Here is a 17,856-nt window from a genome sequence, read left to right as displayed (position 1 = left end):
TATATCATGAACAGGGGAAGGTTAAAGGCCTCTTTCCTTACCAGTTTACCAAACCATGTGACTCCTGGTCCCCAGTCTAAGTGACCAACTGTCTCTGACACACTTGTCAGTATTCCAGTCTCTGTCTCTGTTTGTCTATCTGTCTCTCTGTCTCTCTGTCTCTGTCTCTGTCTCTGTCTCTGTCTCTCTCTCTCTCTCTCTCTCTCTCTCTCTCTCTCTGTGTGTGTGTGTGTACACGCATGTGTGCACTAGGGAATTGAGCCCCATGCTTGCCTGGCAAGCACTTTACCCTCAGTCATGTTCCCAACCCACAAGACCCACAAGTAGACTGTTCTGAAGTTTATCTGGTCTCCTTGAAGACTGAGATAGTTCATATGTACATAACATTCTTTTGAAATTGCATAGTATATGCTAGGTGTTGAGTAAATATCAGAGCCCAGAAAATGGCTAGACCATAAATGCCCCTGTCAATAATATTATCATAATTACATAATGTGTGTGCATAGAATACATGTGTATGTGGAGGCCAGAGGTCAACATCAGATGACTTCTTCAATGGCTGCCCATGTTAGCTTTAAGATAGCACTCCTCACTGAACTTAGAGCTTGTTGATTTGGCTAGGCTGACTGGCCAACAAGCAGCAGGGATCCTCCTGTCCCTGCAGTCCCAGTGCTGTCCTATAGGTCCAGCTCACCAGGTGTTGTGGCTTCCCCTCTCTGGAGAAAGTTAAGTAAAAGTAGGAACTACTAATAAAACCCAAGAACTTCTTGCTACAGGCAAGACTTGGGTAAAGCTGCAGTTTGACCTTGACTCAGAGGGTAACTGTTTCATTAACTGAATATCTAGCACCCTACTCTAGGGCCTGCCTCCCTTTGAATGCATTCCTAGGGTCTTTCTCTTCCTCATCAGATGGATATGGAGAGGCGGGATAAACTTGGCAGCCTCTGACCTTTTTCTAAGATATTCTTCCATTCTCTAGCTGGTATGAAAAGAGAAACCTCTTTTGCTGTTCCAAAAGAACCATGGCAAGCAATTGTAACTCATTATAACTATGTTACCTATTTCTGCTTTTAGAGGCAGGTCTCTGTGTTTCTGAGGCTGGCCTGGAATTCACTATGTAGCACAGGCTGTCTTTGAACTCACTGTAATCCTCCAGCCTCAGCCTCTTGCATGCTGGGTACAGGTTTATCACCATCATGCCCAACTTTAGGTTGCTCCTTTCTAACTGAGCTCCACTTTGAAGTGCCCAGAGATAAGATAAGCTATTTGTCTTCTCTATCTCTGTTTCACTCAAGGTAGGCTATGACCTCCAGGGCTAAGAAGAGTTCAACCAAATACTAATGTGTTACCTAGATTGCACAGTTGAAACCTTGGAATAGTCACAGGGTCAGGATTCCTATCTTGACTTCAAGGACGAGAAAATGATTGGAATGGCATGTTCAGACAGATTTAATTTACATAAGTAGTAGAGACTCCTTAATATTATCTTTGGCATGACTTAAACTAACTTCAAATTGTGTTACCACTGCCAATCTTACCCCCCCACAAGGCTCGTGGACCATTCTGGAAGAGAGGGTAGAAAGACTGAAAGGGTGTGGAAGGATCAGAGCCAAAGAACATCTTCTGGACATTGTCAGGATCATTCCACTCAGGAAGTCACAGCAGCTCTGGTTGCCTGCCCAAGACCTGTGCACAAGATCAAGCTAGTCATCGTACCAGCTTGTAATGACAAGGGGCTTATGAGTCCTAACTCCTAGTTAAGGCACTCTTGACAGTTGATGACTGTGGAGGAGGAAGAATCAGGTTTTTAGCAGTGGAACTCCTAGTAGGTTGACTCATACTCTAAAGGATCTCCCCATACTTGTCTGTGTGTGTGCAGTACAAATTGGATTCAGTAATTTTATATATATATATATATATATATATATATATATATATATATATATATATGTGTGTGTGTGTGTGTGTGTGTGTGTGTGTGTGTATATGTGTGTATATGAATATATGTGTATGTGATATACATATATTTGCATATACTTATATGAAGTTGAAAGTGGGTGAGAGGGTGTCTGAGAAGAGTTAGAAGAATTAAGAAGTGAAAGAGAAGAAGTGGGTAAATATAATCAAAATGCATATATGAAATTTTAAAAAGTTAATACAATATATTTTTTAAAGTGGCAAAAGTTTAGATTAGATAATTTCCTTTTCATCTTCTGCATTATAGAACAAATTTAGGGAAAGGAAATGAAACAAATTTTTTTTTCAGTCATGGCACAAAATGTAAATGGTAGGTAGTGTGCCCAACAGAACTCTACTCTCCAACCCAAAATCTGTGGGACTGGTCCCTAAACAACCACTGAATGCAAGAGAGAGACAAAATAGAAAAGCTGGAGTCATCTAAGAAGGGAAATTCACAATTATGCAGGGTTAATTCCTGATCAGGGTGCAGAATATATAAACAGAGCTGTATCTTAAAGCCAGACAAGTGCCTACTAAGGGCTATAGTGAACAATTTCTTGACTGAACAGGGAATCCACCTTGCTTATCTGTGAGTTTCCCTGCTGTGATGCTGCATTCTGGTGACATCAAGGCCCTATCTGGAAAGGGTCTCAAAGAGGATGCATTGTTGTTTGGGTACTGGCAAGAAATTTTCAGAGAAGCATCTCTGTGAGGCTGCTGTGTGGTGGAGGTGGAAAGCTGAAGTGCTATCAAGAAAGGCCAGGCCCAGCCATTTTCCTATGAAGTTTTGCCATTTTTTTTTGGGGGGGGGTCTGCTCACATGCTCACGATCTTTAGTTGTAACTCTATCACACTCATGTTTGTGGTACGTGGTTCATGTGGTACTCAAAGGCAGGGGCAGTGCCTTATCTTGACTTGACAGCTCGCATCAGGGAGGGAATATGTGCTCAGTAGACCTTTGTTAAGTCTGAGTCACTAGTCTTTTGCTTGTGTTTCCATATATTTACTGGCCTCTGATCAGCTCACTAGTAGTGCTCCAGGCCTGCTGATATGGCAGTGGTGAAAACAGAGGTGTTCCCTGAATTCTTAGTACTTACAGTGAGGCAATGGCTAATACATTAAGTTGAAGAGTCTTTGGGGGCCATAGAGAATTGGAAGTTTGAAATGAGAGGGTATTAGAAAAGATAAAATCTTAATATGACCAGAGGCAATTTTGGCTTGTTACATTAATATCATGGTCAGTCTTCAGATTTAATGCCAAGGATTTCCCCTAGACCAGCAGGCCCTATTAACTTATCCAGGGTGGGTATGTCCATTGTGGTAGTTAGTGTTCTTTGAGAGTACTGGCGTGGCCATCACATCTTACCATAATGGCAAGTTGAGTGTTGACCACTCTGGTGGGTTCTAAGTCTGGAAAGGGAAGTGATTGTGTTGTTAACCATTGTGAGTGACATCAACCCACCTTGATGATGGATAAAACCTAGTCCACCACATTAAAGGCTCCCGAACTCATTCTCTCTGCCTAGCTTCTTTTCTACATGTTGATGGCTCAACAGTAGATCCCACCATGTGGTGTATTGATGGTCCTCCACATGTTGAGTTTCCCACTGATGACACTCTTAACGCACAGCGTTCTACAGGCCAGGGTACTTGAAAAGGATGCTAAGGTAGAAGGGTGGGGGTTAGGTCCTGGCTGATACTGACAGGGGTCTGTGCTGTAAAGGTGCATTTGAGCAGGGGCAGGGAATGAAGGCAGAAAGGGTGTGCAATAAATAGATAAGACATTTGAGAGCTACAGGCACTGAAGAATGTCTTCAGGACAAAGCATGTGAATACAGCTCCAGCCTCAAAGTGCAGCATTTATGAACTATCTTCTCTGTGCACTGATTCTCCCAAAGTAAGATCTTCTCCTGCTCATTCCCAAGACAGTAGTGAGAGGTGCTACTCTGCTCATCTCCTGCCATATATCAGTATGGCTGCTGGAGTCCAGCAGCTGTCATGAGATTCTGCCTCTGCAGTAAGTGTCAGTAACTGTGATAAACAACTTGCTGGGCTTTGATCAAATGGACCCCTGCATCACTCGGACTGGGGTTTGTAGACTGGAAAACAATGTAGGGAGGTTACAGATTATCGGTTCTAAATCCTAGAACACACAGACCCCACTTTAGATCCACTAGTTAATGGATAAAAATGTGCCTCACAACCATTGAACTGAGAACAAGGTCCTCAGTGGAGGAGTTAGAGAAAGGACTGAGGTAGCTAAAGGGGTTTGCAACCCCATAAGAAGAACGCAATATCAACCAACCAGACCCCCCAGAGCTCCCAGGGACTAAAACACAATCTAAGAGAACACAGGGATAGATGGACCTATGGCTCTATCCTATGTAGCAGAGGATGGCCTTGTCAGGCATCAATGGGAGGAGAGGCCCTTGGTCTGTCAAGGCTCGATGCCCCAATGCAAGGGAATGTCAGGGCGGGGAGGTAGGCATGTGGGTGGGTGGGTGAGGGAGTACCCTCATTGAAGCGGGGGTAGGTGGGGTGGGATAGAGAATTTCTGGAGGGGAAAACCGGGAAATGGGATAACACTAAAACATTAAAAAAAATAAATGCAATTTTAAAAAATGTGCCTCACTTTATTGGTGTGAGGTATTTGTGGTGACCATCATGTTGCATAGGAAGGAAGTGTTGGAGTGACATATTCTACACAATATGGTAAATTTATTCCATGGATGGTGGTGATTTGACTCCTTAGCACTGAGAAAAGCAAAGACCATAGGCTTGGGAAATGGCTCAGTCTGTAAAGTACTTGCTGTGCAAGCCGGAGGACCTGAGTTTGAGCCTCAGAACCCACATAGCAAAGCCAGGCATGGTGGCATTCACTTGTCATCCCAGCACTGGGTCAGCCAAGACAAGCATATCCCTGTAGTTCACCAGTGAGCAGCCTAGCCTACTTGGAGAGCCTTGGACAGTGATAGGCCCTATCTCAGAAAACAACATGGCCAGTGCCTGAGAAACAGTACCTAAGAATGTTTCTGGCATCCACATGTATGTCCACATGTGCATTTGTACACACACACACACACACACACACACACACACACACACACACACACGCACACAAGCCAAACCCTTGGTCCTTTTATCTGAGTCAAGAAGAACAGATCATGTAGCTTCACATCTTCCTCGATGCTGGCTGCTATAAGAAAGGCTGGCTGTGCTGGGGTCAATGCACAGGAGGAACATTCCAGTGAGGACAACCCAAAGACATGTGCATCCCTCTCTGAATCTCCCTCACTGGTCACAGTTTCAGAACTCTTCTTAGTCCAGCTTTCTCCTTGGCAAGCTTCCTGGGTTGACTTATGTCGAAGTTGGATAACTATCTGGGTATTGGATTCCAATAGCTCTGGATGGAGCCCAGTGCCTGCACTGCTGTTCACGTTTGATCTCCTGTTCAACTTTTGGGAAGAGGTTGGCTAGACTGAGGATCAAAGACTCTTTGCTTGCTTTCTGTTCTCCCTTATGACAGCCGCCATGCTAGCAGTTCAGCACACAGCAGATTCGCTCAACTGATGATCTGCAGGGTTTCTCACACCCTGGCAGAAAGCACGGCCCAAATGGACCCTGGATTCCATAGATGAGGATTTTTTATTTCAGTTAGAACAGAGGTACAGATAAAAATAAGTTCTATTTCCATCCATATCAGAGACCCCCTGGGGGAGCCGTTCATTCTTGCCAAGAGATTTTTGTTTGCTGAATGAAGGCCTAGGAGGCAGGTCTCCCATGAACATAAAAACTAGGAACATTAAAAACAAAGAACATTAGGACTTTTTGGCTTCTGAAATTATGGGACTGGAAACTTGAGACTTCTCAGCAATGGCGTACTCTTCAGAGAGCAGGTATACTATGGCACTAAGAAAATGAAAGTGATCAAAGACCCTTATGTTCTCATGAGAAGACTTAATTGCATGAGTCTGTTGTGTGCTGCATCACAGCTTCAGCTTCCCAAATCAGGACATTGTTCAGGAAAAATAACTACCAACTTCCTACTATGTATCTGGCACTGCCAGAGTGGCCTCTGGAAAATCGAGGTCTAGAGGGAGGCTTTTCAGTCCTAAATATGGACTGAAATATACTTCACTTATGGATCTTGTTAAAATATACTCAGTAGGGTTCAGGTATGTGCCTGAGACTTTGTGTTTCTGACCAGGGGAGTAGTGCTTGGATTCCTGGCCCTGAGAATTCATTAAATTAATTAAATGCATTAAATACATTTAAAATTTGTCCTTTGACAATTTCATATGTGCATATATTATATTTTCATAATATTTACCTACCATTACCTCTTTTATCTCTCTCCCATTCCCTCTAAATCCTGTTTTCTTCTTAATAAATCTCTCTCCTACTTTCATGGGGTGGGGTGGGGTGGGGTTAAGTGAGTTTAGATAGAATTATTTGAATAGGTGTAGGACCACCCACTGGGACGAGGGCAACTTATCAGTGTCAAACACCCCACAAGAAAACTGCCTCTCCTAGCTGCCACTACCTTCCAGTAGTTTCTCAGCCAGAGGTAAGCCCCTCCTCAGTCTATGATGAAAGATCTGGAAGACCAAACAAGCCCTTTTCTTACACCAAGAACATTTCCAGTAGGTTTTGGTATCCATTTGAATGGTCTAAAATATTATATAATATGTAGAAATGGAATTATGTTGACTGAAGGTAGCAGAGTAGAAGCCCTGAGTACGCCCAACTCACCCCTCTTCACTGTCCTACTTCAAACTTACTCCTTGATGACAGCACCTACAGGGCACCATCATGGTAAACACAGATTGTGCTGCTTAAAGCCCACAGCAGTGAATAATCTTGGGTGTGCCTTTCATTTACTGTGAATGAGGTAGAAAATATAGAGAGATGTTACCTAAATGTTAAAGAAGGTTAGTCACGGGTCCCAGAGATGATTATTTGTTGGTGTCAACTCAATTAGGCCACGTGCCCAGAGTATTGATTGAACACCAGCCCAGATGTTCCTGTGGAGGAATTTTAAAGACAAGACTGACATGGCAATCAACAGAATTAAAGTAAAGGTCAAAGATTCTCTGGGCCTCTTAGAATTAGTTGAAAGCCTTAAGAAAAAATAGTCTGAAGTTTCTTATGGAAGAAGGAATTCTGTCCCTTGGTTGCCTGAATTCAACACTGCAGCTTCAACTCTTCACTGAGCCTCTCACCCACTAGCACACTCTGATGATTTGAGACTCTCTGAAACCCTCAATGGCCTGAGCTAATTCCTTAAAATGTCTCCTGCCTTCTCTTCCCACACACCTAAGAATCACCACTAACACAGGCCCTTCAAGCACAGAGCGGCTTGTTGGAACACTCCCCTCTCTTTTAACCATTTTTCCCTGAAAATATTAGTGAAAAATAATTTGTGATCTGTGATCCCAAGTGTGGCTCTTGTGGCGTCAGTCTCTAGAATCCCACACATGGCCCCATGCATATCTTTCTTTGCGATAGTGCGACTTGGACCCACCCAGACCTGAACGTGGAACTGTTCTTCGTTTACTGTTAACACACTTGGGCTGGGGAGCAAGCTCCCTTTCCGGACTCAGCATTGTCCTTGGACTTGGGAGCAATCGTCCTTCCCAAGCTGAGCATTGTCATCTTTCTTTAAAGCTGGATTCTGACCTAGGTCAGTATTTCCTAATTAGTGGGTATTATTAAAGTTCTTTGAAAAAGGTTTGAGGTTTCTCTATTACCAAGCAGACTTAGGGCATAATGATAAACATTCATTCAAGGGCCTGAGAAGTCTTATAGAGAAAACAAACAAACATAAAACAAAACAAAACCAAAGAACCAAGCAAAAATCAAACCAAAATAAAACACAAACCAACCATTTAAACCCACTCATCCTTGCCTCTGGGTTATCTGATGAGTAAGTCTTAATATCTGTTAAATATAGCAGAGACCTAATCCTGGAATTACAATGAGGGATGGCGGCCATGGTCTTCTTTAGCCCTCAGGTTGTTTATTCTTTTCAGGCAAAGACGCAAGGAATGTATGAAGATGGACGAGAGCTGTGAAATGTGCTCTGAACATGACACAATTGCTTCTGCACTCACGAACTCACAGCAGATATGGCATGGGCACGTATGTATAACTTAAGCAGGGTGGAGTCCGTCAACATTTCATCGCAGATGGGGAGGAGGTCACCCCAGCTGAGAAACTACTAGAAGTTAATGGCAGCTGAGAGAGGGGGAATCAAGGGGTTTTCAGAGGTAGGGTATAGACGTGGTAATTCACTCACATTCGGATGGATGGCCCTACACCCATGCAAACAACTCTAACTAAACTCATTGGGATCTCCTTCCTTCACCCCCTTACACACACCATGAAAGTAGGAGGGAGATTTTTGTGGGGGAAGAGACAGGGTTCAGAGGAAATGGGAGGGAGATAAAAGAGGCAATGGGGGGTAAATATGATCAAAATATAATATATGCACATATAAAATTGTCAAGCATACATTTCAAAAGTATTTTTTAAAAGACTTGAAGACAAACATCAAGAGAAAAATTGGTCCAAATATTTTCCACAATATTTGAAGGGTGTTTCTCTTTTTACACTGTTAAAGCAGAACTTAGTACCTAGGCTATTGTAAGGATGAAGTCAAATACAACATACAGAACACTTAGCACAGAGCCTAGCGCCTGATAGGCAGGCACAATTTTATTTATCTTTGAACCCAAAGTGGTTATGTTTAAGAGCTGGGTTCTAGGAAGAAAAATTCTAGTATTCAGTTCATTAAACCAAACTCAAACCAGTTTATGCTTGGATTATTTCACCCTGGGTGATGGGCGACTTCCAGGCATTTGAGAGCTCTGACATACCTCTGGCAAGCCTGGAACATTGTGGAGCCAAGATACTAATGATTTAAGTGTTAATATATCCAGACATAGGTCATTCAATTTTCTTTTAAATACGGATCATAAAAAAGGAAGGAATATCTGGGTCAATTCAAGGTGTACTGAGAGTTTGACTGAATCTGAAAGTTTTGAGTCATTTTTTGTGGCAAATGACTAGAGTTAGCCTCATGGTATAGCTACCTGCCCCAACACCGGGAGGGACAGAGTTGAATCTGGTGCAACCTATTTCCAAAGCTCTGTTTCACTTGCCCAATATTTTGAGCTAATACATATACTTCCATACCTACTCTCTCCTCTGCCTTTCAAATCCCATTTGACTTAAAAACACTTATAACTACTCATTTAGCGATGTGCCAACTGAGGTTCAGAAAGGTAGAGACTTTGTCCAAATTCCCTAAGTGAGTTGGCCAGAGAGCCTGGACTAGAAATGCCAGCCCTTGTCCCCAGTAGTAGACTCAGCCAACTGGACTTTGCCTCACACAAGTGGTCCCAGGTAGCAGGGGCCCAGCCCTCTGGATCTGGACAGCAGGGAGCAGCTAGTGTGTGGGATACAGTGGATTGGTATGCAAGCTTGGTGGGCTCTGGCTAATCTCACAGGGAACCCTTCAATCTGAATAACAATCAACAAGATTTTAAAGAAATTTGGGCCAATTTCCTGGAAGTCTATGATTAATCTAATTGCTGGGTTTTCCTCTGTTTTTGTCTCCCACTGTTAATTTCATTTATTTTTCTCTTTCTTCCCCGACACAGCCTGCCTTGTCTCTATGTGCGGTTTTTGTCACTGTTGTTATTTGTCCCTACAGAGTTTGTCATTGGCAATGTATTCAATGGGATTGTTGTATTTGCTATGTTTGGGAATGAAAATTTTTCAATAGACAACATACTGCGGCGGGAAAAAAGAGCACTGGGCAGAATTTCAGAGACCCCTTTTCCAAGCCTAGCTCCATGGGTACCTGCTGAGCTTCTCTGGTATGCTAACTTCCCCTGTGATTGGAGGCTCCTCTGCTTTTCCTGTCACCTCTTGACATTAAAAAGCAGCTGAGATTATATGAGAAACCTTAAGGCCAAAAAGTTACGTATGTTGCAGGCTATACTGTTAAGCTTCTATGCATAACACACACACACACACACACACACACACACACACACACACACACACACACAGGGCTAAATGTCATTGAGAGCCCTTCCTTTTTCACACAGGGATTCTGTTTTCTATGGGCACCTCGAAAGTCATCAACTAGTAAGGGGTTTCTGAGGGCCAAAGACATGTTCAAATTTTATCTTAGTCAAAAGCCAGCAAGTGACAGGTGAAGGCCATCAGAGCTCAGCTTGCAACATGTTGAGGTATGAGTTGAGGGGAGATGGGGAGGGTAAAGGAACGTGTCAGTACTCTCCATGACCGAATGTTCTACATGAGATAGAGATCACAGACCTGGATAGGGCTGGAGATTTCCAGAGCATCCATTTGTGAAGTAAAAGAAGCCAAGCTTACATTGGCCTGCTTCCACTCTCTGACAGATGCCTAGGCCGGAAGTTCCCAGATGTGGAAGAATACAGATAAGCAACTGTAGAAAGCAGTATTATTAGACACCGAGGCATTGTGACAGGAGTGTGACATAGGTTCTGAGACAGCCTGTCGCCCCAGCTCTAGACCAACTTCATGTTCCATAGAGTCTCTGGAGAAATGGCTATACAGTCAGTTTAGATCTTGGTCTTGGCTCTTCATTTAATCCAAATCCTAGGCAGAGATTAAAGGGGACCCTGCTCATAATTAGCTTTGAAGGCTTGAGAAGTCTTTCCTCACCAATCAATGGTGAAGAAACTGGAGATTTAGTAAATACTTGGTGGGTCACACAAGAGACCCCAATAATTCCTATTACTATTAGGCTGTTAGTGTGCATTAACTATAGGCCTATCTTACCTCATTGTTCTTCACCCTGAAGAGGTACTATTTCAACAAATGTTTTATAATAACGACCAACTTGCAGGTTGCAATAACTTGCAGGGCCCACCCCGTACAAAATGGAAATACAGGGTTCCTTGTTAAATAGAACTCAGAGAATTTCAAGGTGGTAAGTGCAAAGCAGTAAGTCAAACAGGGGATGCTTCTAAGCATGGGGCTGTGCAGATACTCAGCTCCCATGCTGAAAGCCTAGCCCTGTAAGAACTGAGGTATGGGGATATTAAGTAAAATCCCCCAAATGATAACATTAAGAAGCAGAGGCTTGAGTATGAAACCTGAACACGTAGAATTGGGGAATTGATTCAATGTGGGTAGATGGATAGGAATAAATTACCCAGCCTACATAAGCTCCCTTTGGAGACAGACCTCAGCAGCTCCTTGTTGATGCTCTTAAAGGATCTCAGCCTGCCAGTCATATGATACTGCTTGGAGATATGGTGTAAGGCTAGGGCTGGAGGTTATAGCACTAAAATTCAAACTTGCACCCTCTTGCTCCAGAAGTGGTAACTTCCACCGGAGCATGCTTGTCTTGTCTAGAAGCAATAGTTGCAGTGCACACACAACAGCAAAGAGCAGGTTTACACACCAGGAAATACTGCATCGTTCTGCCTCTGTGTTCACCCAGATCTCAAAAAACCATATCTTCTCTTAGCCATATAGTTCACCCATCTACTCTGGGATGGCCTCCTGCCTCTGATTTCTGGTTTGGCCATGTAGATGGCAGAAAGCAATATGGGAAGGTCCTAAAGCCATGTCCCTTCGTCTTCTTGTCCTAGATCCCAGTTTCTCATAGCCACTTTCTTCCAGGGGCTCACAGCCTCCTGTACCCCCACAAGTGAGAGTTGTTGAGAAGTGTGAACAGAAGAGGCTGTGAACAAACTTCCATTACTCACCTCCATCTGGGACTCTGTGCCTTCACCTTCAGATGTCCAAAAGTGAAAGTTCCCACCAGAGTCTCCCTTAGCTAGACTTGGTATCTTTGTACATGTGACAGGGGGACCAGTGACAGACTGGACTAGTGTGTGTAATCAGGAGGCTACCCACTCATAGTTTTGTTTGGAAAGGAGGAATATGTGGTCTTGAGATGAGATTGTTGGATAGTTGAACTTTGCATGGTCTGAGTGTGCATAGCCTTGGATGAGATAGAAACAATGCCTCCCTCCCTCCCTCCCTCCCTCCCTCCCTCCCTCCCTCCCTCCCTCCCTCCCTCTCTCCGTCCTTCCCTCCCTCCCTCCCTCTCTGAAACTTACAGTTTAGCAGACAACACAGAGAGCAAACAATTTCACAAGCAGTGTCCTGTCTGTAATAGTGAAAAGTATGGGGGGTCACAAGACCTGGTAAGAGTACCTTTGCAGACAGTACAGTTTAGCCAGAGGCATGGGAGGAGTTGGGAGAAAAGGCATTTGGCAAAAAAAGTATGTGAAGAGGAGGAATCGGATAGGAAATGGCGTGGATGAGGAGGTTAGATGTTATTCTAGCAGCAGAGGCAGCTGAGAGCGTGGCCAGTATGTGCCTCAGTTATAATCAAGTCATAAAGCTGCAGCTAGACCTCTCTAAGGTGGCCTCAGGCAGGTCTGGGTAGAGATGGCTCACCTTGAACTGTGGAACTCTTTAGCGATTCTCACTTGTGTGGAGAAGACAAGAATTTCCCAAGAGTATGATGCCCATCAAAGGGTGAGAATGTGTGTGGGCCACCTAGCTTGGTGAGTGGAATGGGACAGTTTCTGGACAGTCTGCGGCTGCTGGCACCCTCGTGAGACAAATGAACTTTGTCATTAGAATGGCCTTGATTTGAAACATGGCTATCCATACTGGTTTTGTAATCTTGAACTTCTTATCTTTTCTTAGTCTCCCTTGCATCAAGACAAGGATTTCATGATTTACTAATGCCAAGGTCTGTAACATCAAGTCAACATCACCCCCGCCCCCAGCATTTTATCAGTCCTTAATTTCTGAGTCCATCTGTGAATTCAGCATTTGAGGGAAGGAAGAATTACGCACACACACAGAATGCCGTCTGCTCACAACATCTTCTGCAGGCCAGCTTGCATCCAGCTTGAACGTGATGCATCCGCACAGCCACTGCTTGCCATTTTTCAGAATGTGTTTGTGTGCACCCTCTCCCAAGTCTCTCAGAGAGCAGGCTGCAGGTGGCAGTTCTCACCTACACTTTCAGGAGAGAAAAACAAGAGAAATTCAACACTGTCAACGTGCCTCTTTGAATTACTGAATTCTGCAGACAAGTCAATCCTGAATTTTAGTCTCACATGGGAGTCTCCATCTCTACCCTAGCTACAGAACAACAACAATAACAGCAACGAAAGAACATTGGGATTTCCGTGCAGAGAAAAAGTTAAAGGAGGTTCTTTGGGGGGTCTTTCTAGAGAGGCCAGTTTGAGGTAGATGCCTATTGGTGGAGGGCAGATGGAGTGCTAGGTGAAGCTACTTCAGCACACTTAGGAAAAAAAGTTCCAGAGCAGGCTAGAAGGACCCATACTGTTTGTGGGGGCAGGCTGAGCTCCTCCTCTGTCCTGTTCTTGGAGGCTCAGCACCTCCTTCCTGGGCTCCATCCAGTCTGCTCTACTCTTGCCAGGGGCTGGAGTGCTGGTGGCCGGCTCCTCCAGCTCGCCTCTATTGGCCCGACTGTGTCCTAGCCCGCTCTGGATATTAGAGCATTCTCTCCTTTGAAAGGCTCCTTTATTTTTAGTGCTAAATCAACAAAGCTGTTACTGTCATTTTCCATCAGACCGTCATCTTCCGCGGATTCAAAATTACACTCAGCTGCAAACTATTGACACTCCTCTTAACAAAAAAATGGTTTTAATAAATCTTTACATTAGCCTATGAGATAAAAAAATCTTTACCATGAAATATACAAGTGTATAAGTGTTTTATGAAAGTTTTATTAACTTTACAAAAGAAAAATTGGCAGTGGACCATGAACATCCTGTACTCCTAACACGTGGTTATAAATTACATGTTCTTTCCAATAACATCTGAAAAAGAGACTGTAATTTAAATTTCAAAACCACTTGGCATACCTACTATATAGTGCTGACATGAAGTAAAAGGAGGAACTAGAGAGGCCCAGACAAAGAAGGGAAATATAAAGACGTCCTTAGCTAAAAAGCTGCTGATGGGTACAGTCCCCCCTCCAGCTGGACAAGGATCAAGTAGTCGCTTGTCATATCATTCAATGCGCTGTTCAATCTGGGATTCTTCCTTTCAACAAAAAGGAAAGTTAAGTGGTAGTAATCATCGCCTACAGAACTTTATCTCCCAGATACCTTCTTTATGTCAGGATTTCTCAATGACCATGGCGGCTGGCAGAGGGATCAAAGTTGTCATTAAACCCAGATGCAGACTCCAGCGATGCAGGAGGTGTGAGCTGTGGCATTCCCTCCCCTAGGATGCCATGAGCAGACCTCTTACTACCTGGTGAGTTTTCATTCTCTACTCTGCTCCTGTCCAGCTCAGGGTGCATGTGTGGGTTTGTTTTTCAAACTAGTTCCTGTGTCTTGGGACTCCTCTAGGGTGCCTAGGTCACTTGGTGGGAAGCTTTGCACCTTAGGGAAGTCCTTTGGAAGTGAGCAGGTGGCAGGCTTCTGGAGTCTGGGAGGAACTGGCAGTGTTCCTAACTTTTTATTTTTTTTGCCTTTAAGGAAATTAGGTATATACCTGAGCTCACCATGCAGGAAATGTCATCACTAAAAACACTAAAAACATCACTAAAAATGTGAGATTATGCAAACCAGGATTCAAAGTTCCTTCTTTTCTAGACATAAACTGTATGACTCTGAGCAAGCCACTTAGGATTCTTTGAGTCATAAAGATAGAGTCTGAATGCTGAAGTCAACTTCTGTGTGTGCTCAAATTCACCACTTACACAGCCCAGTGACGTGGCTTAGACTTCACCCCTTTCCGACCCAAACATCTAGCTGTTGCAGACAGCTGAATATGGTGGAAGAGAAGAATCTGTTCGTAAAGTACTTGCCATTTCAAGTTCAATTCTCAGAACGGACAGAAAAATGTCAGGTGTGACAATGCATAGCTATAATCCCAGGCCTGGGGAGGTAGAGGCAGGCGGATTCTGAGACTCACTGGCCAGTCTAGCCTAAGTGAGCTTCAGGTTCCAGTGAGAGACAGTCTCAAAGAGAAAAGGGGAATGACTCTTGAGGAATGATACCTAAGGTTGTCCTTTGACCTCCACATGTATGTGCATACACACAAATATGTAACACACACACACACGCTGAGACAGACAGACAGAGACAGAGAGACAGAGAGATAGAAACACAGAGAGAATAGTTAATGAGAGGTGGAGAATGGGACATTCCATATGGTTCTATAGGTGTCATCACCCAAAGACTCACGTTGCCCAATTTAATTCAAGTGGTGAGTAACAGTTCCAGTCTACTACTAATAAAAATCTCAGCCTCTAACGGGGATCCTTAGTTGGGAGTCCCAGGCCAGATCGCCCAGCTAGAACATGAAGCTAAGAAGTGCTCATAGTTGTGTGGTAGGTGTTATATCAAGCTCCAACCCAGTTTCTGAAGATAGGACTAGGGTCTGAGCCTTAGAAGGAGCCCTTCGGGCTATTTTTGTTTGTTTGTTGTTTTTACACAGTAGTAAGAGGTTTCTGTTTAATTAAATTGGTTTCTGTTTAACTGAGAAGCATCTGTGTTTTCTACAGAAACTCTGAGATGGGAGACTTCTGGTTATATACCTGCCCTCTGACATGTACCTTGATAGGTCTAATTTGTGAATTCAGTTTCACTTATTGTATCCATTAATTGAAATGAACTGAAGAAGGAACCCCAGAACTGAAGGGAAGGTGAAGACCAGCCTAGCAAGGGTTCTAAAAGGGCCATCTTTCATTATAAAGAGGAAATATACATGCCCTTAATGGAAAAATACAACAACTTCAGGTCAAATAAATTATTTTCTTCCAGTTCAAAATAAGTGATGGTCTTTACAAAGTAGAACTTGCCCTCCTTCCAAATGTGTTGAAGGAAATGGCATGTGTCTTGGATGCAGAATTACAAGGCCATCATGTTAATCTGCTGGGATGTGTCACCCTGATGAGCAGGCACCAGACGACGAGCGGGGGTGCGCACAGCGCAGTGCCGGAGAACAGCTGTGACTATGGGGAGGTCACACTTGGGGGCTGTGCAGGAGCTGGCAGTGGCCAGCCAGTGCTGCCCAAACTTCATTATGTGGCAGAAATGTACTCGGAGGAAGACGCAGGCGATCTGAGAATCAGTGAGAAAAGTTCATTTGGACTGACAGGAACTTGATTGATTTTAAGTCTGGTGTGTGGTGAGGGCCTCCCTGGCTGGGTCCTCAGAATATTAATGGGTAGTTTGAGGAAGAGCAGTTGAACAGGAGACATACCTAGGGATACTGTGTGTCTTTCTTTGCAATGGCAGCAACCACAACAGCAATGGTGACCACAGCCACAGCAGCACAGGGCTGTATTCACTGAGGCCTCACCATTCACCAGGAACTGGGGGACAGGAAACACCTTCCCAAATTACTCCTCACAATACGAATCTGAAATGTGCTCTAATTCACACATTAAAACTCTTGTGCACAGAAAGGGAAAATGAGATTCCCAAGGCTACACAGTTTGAGGATGGTAACAAACCTATAATCTTCTGTGATCTGGTTAATCTTACATACATGCTTTTACCTGCAGACCAGGCCTCCCCTGGAATGATCACCAGTTTTGATGCCTTCTCCTGGACCATCTTAAGAGTCTTAAAAAGGAATTACGTATCTTTACTTTATGTGTTTCAGTGTTTGGTTGTGTGCATATATGTGTACTGCATGCATGTCATGCCCTCACAGGGCCAGAAGAGGACCCTGGGGCTCCCAGATTGAGAATTACAGGCAGTTGTAAATGCCATGTAGGTGATAGGATCCGAACTCATGTCTTTTATTAGGGCAGTCGATCCTATTAACCACTGAGCTAACTTTCTAACACAACATCTTAGAATTCGACCAGGTACGGCTGGAATTGCCAGCATGAAGGTCTGATATAGTGGTCTGGACCTGCTGTGGTTACTAGGGGTGTGTGTGTGTGTGTGTGTGTGTGTGTGTGTGTGTGTGTATCAGGGAAAAGCCAACACCAAGGACTCTTGAGTCAGGTAGAACCTGGTATATATTGGTACAGTCTGTAACAGGGGATGGTACACAGAAAAGGAGAGTGACTGACAGTTGCTTGAGAGGTCTGTCCATGGGCAGTAAGCAGTCCTACCTCCAGCCAAGGCAGCAAGTAGAAGACTAGGATTCAGGAGACTGAGTGGACATATTGCTTTGGACTAGGATGGCCAGAGCAATACAGAGTCTATCCTTGATAAAGGCAGGTAATAAGGAAAAGACTTGACTCCATGTTGTAAAGATAAGCTCAGGGTCAGACTCATGTGGGTGTAGAGATGGTGCTTTGAGTATGCGGCCATGTTCTTCATGGAAGCATGAAAGCAGCAATGGAAGAAATGTAAGAATGACATTCCCAAGCCATAGCTGTGAAACCTGAACCCACAAAGTTGCACTCATTCCCCGATTCCTACATTCCTCCTTCTGCATAACTTTCTTTGCATTGAATGTGTTATTTCTATAGGTCTGATCTGAGGAACTCTTCTGAGACAGAGGATGTTATAAAGATAAAGGAGGTCTGACAGGACCTGGTGTCCTAGGAGACAGTCCTGTAATCAAGTGCATACACTGGAAAAAGCTGCTGTTATGGTTTGAATGTGAAGGTTCCCACAGGCTCATGTGTTTAACATATAGAAAACAGATGATGATGGCCCTGTTGAGAAGCTCTGGGACCTTTTGGACACAGGACCTGGGCTGGTTAGTTTTTCTAAAGTTGACAAAAACTAGAATTGCCTCGGAAGAAGAAATCTCAGGTGAAGAATTAACTCCTTCAGATTGGTATGTGGGCATGTCTTTAGGGCATTTCCTTAATTTGGGATTGATTTCAGAGGGCCCAGCCCACTGTGGATCATACCACTT

This window comes from Rattus norvegicus, chromosome 1 (assembly GCF_021556685.1).
Source record: "Rattus norvegicus strain SHRSP/BbbUtx chromosome 1, alternate assembly SHRSP_T2T, whole genome shotgun sequence".
NCBI lineage: Eukaryota > Metazoa > Chordata > Mammalia > Rodentia > Muridae > Rattus > Rattus norvegicus.
Note: the sequence above shows the minus strand (reverse complement) of the source record.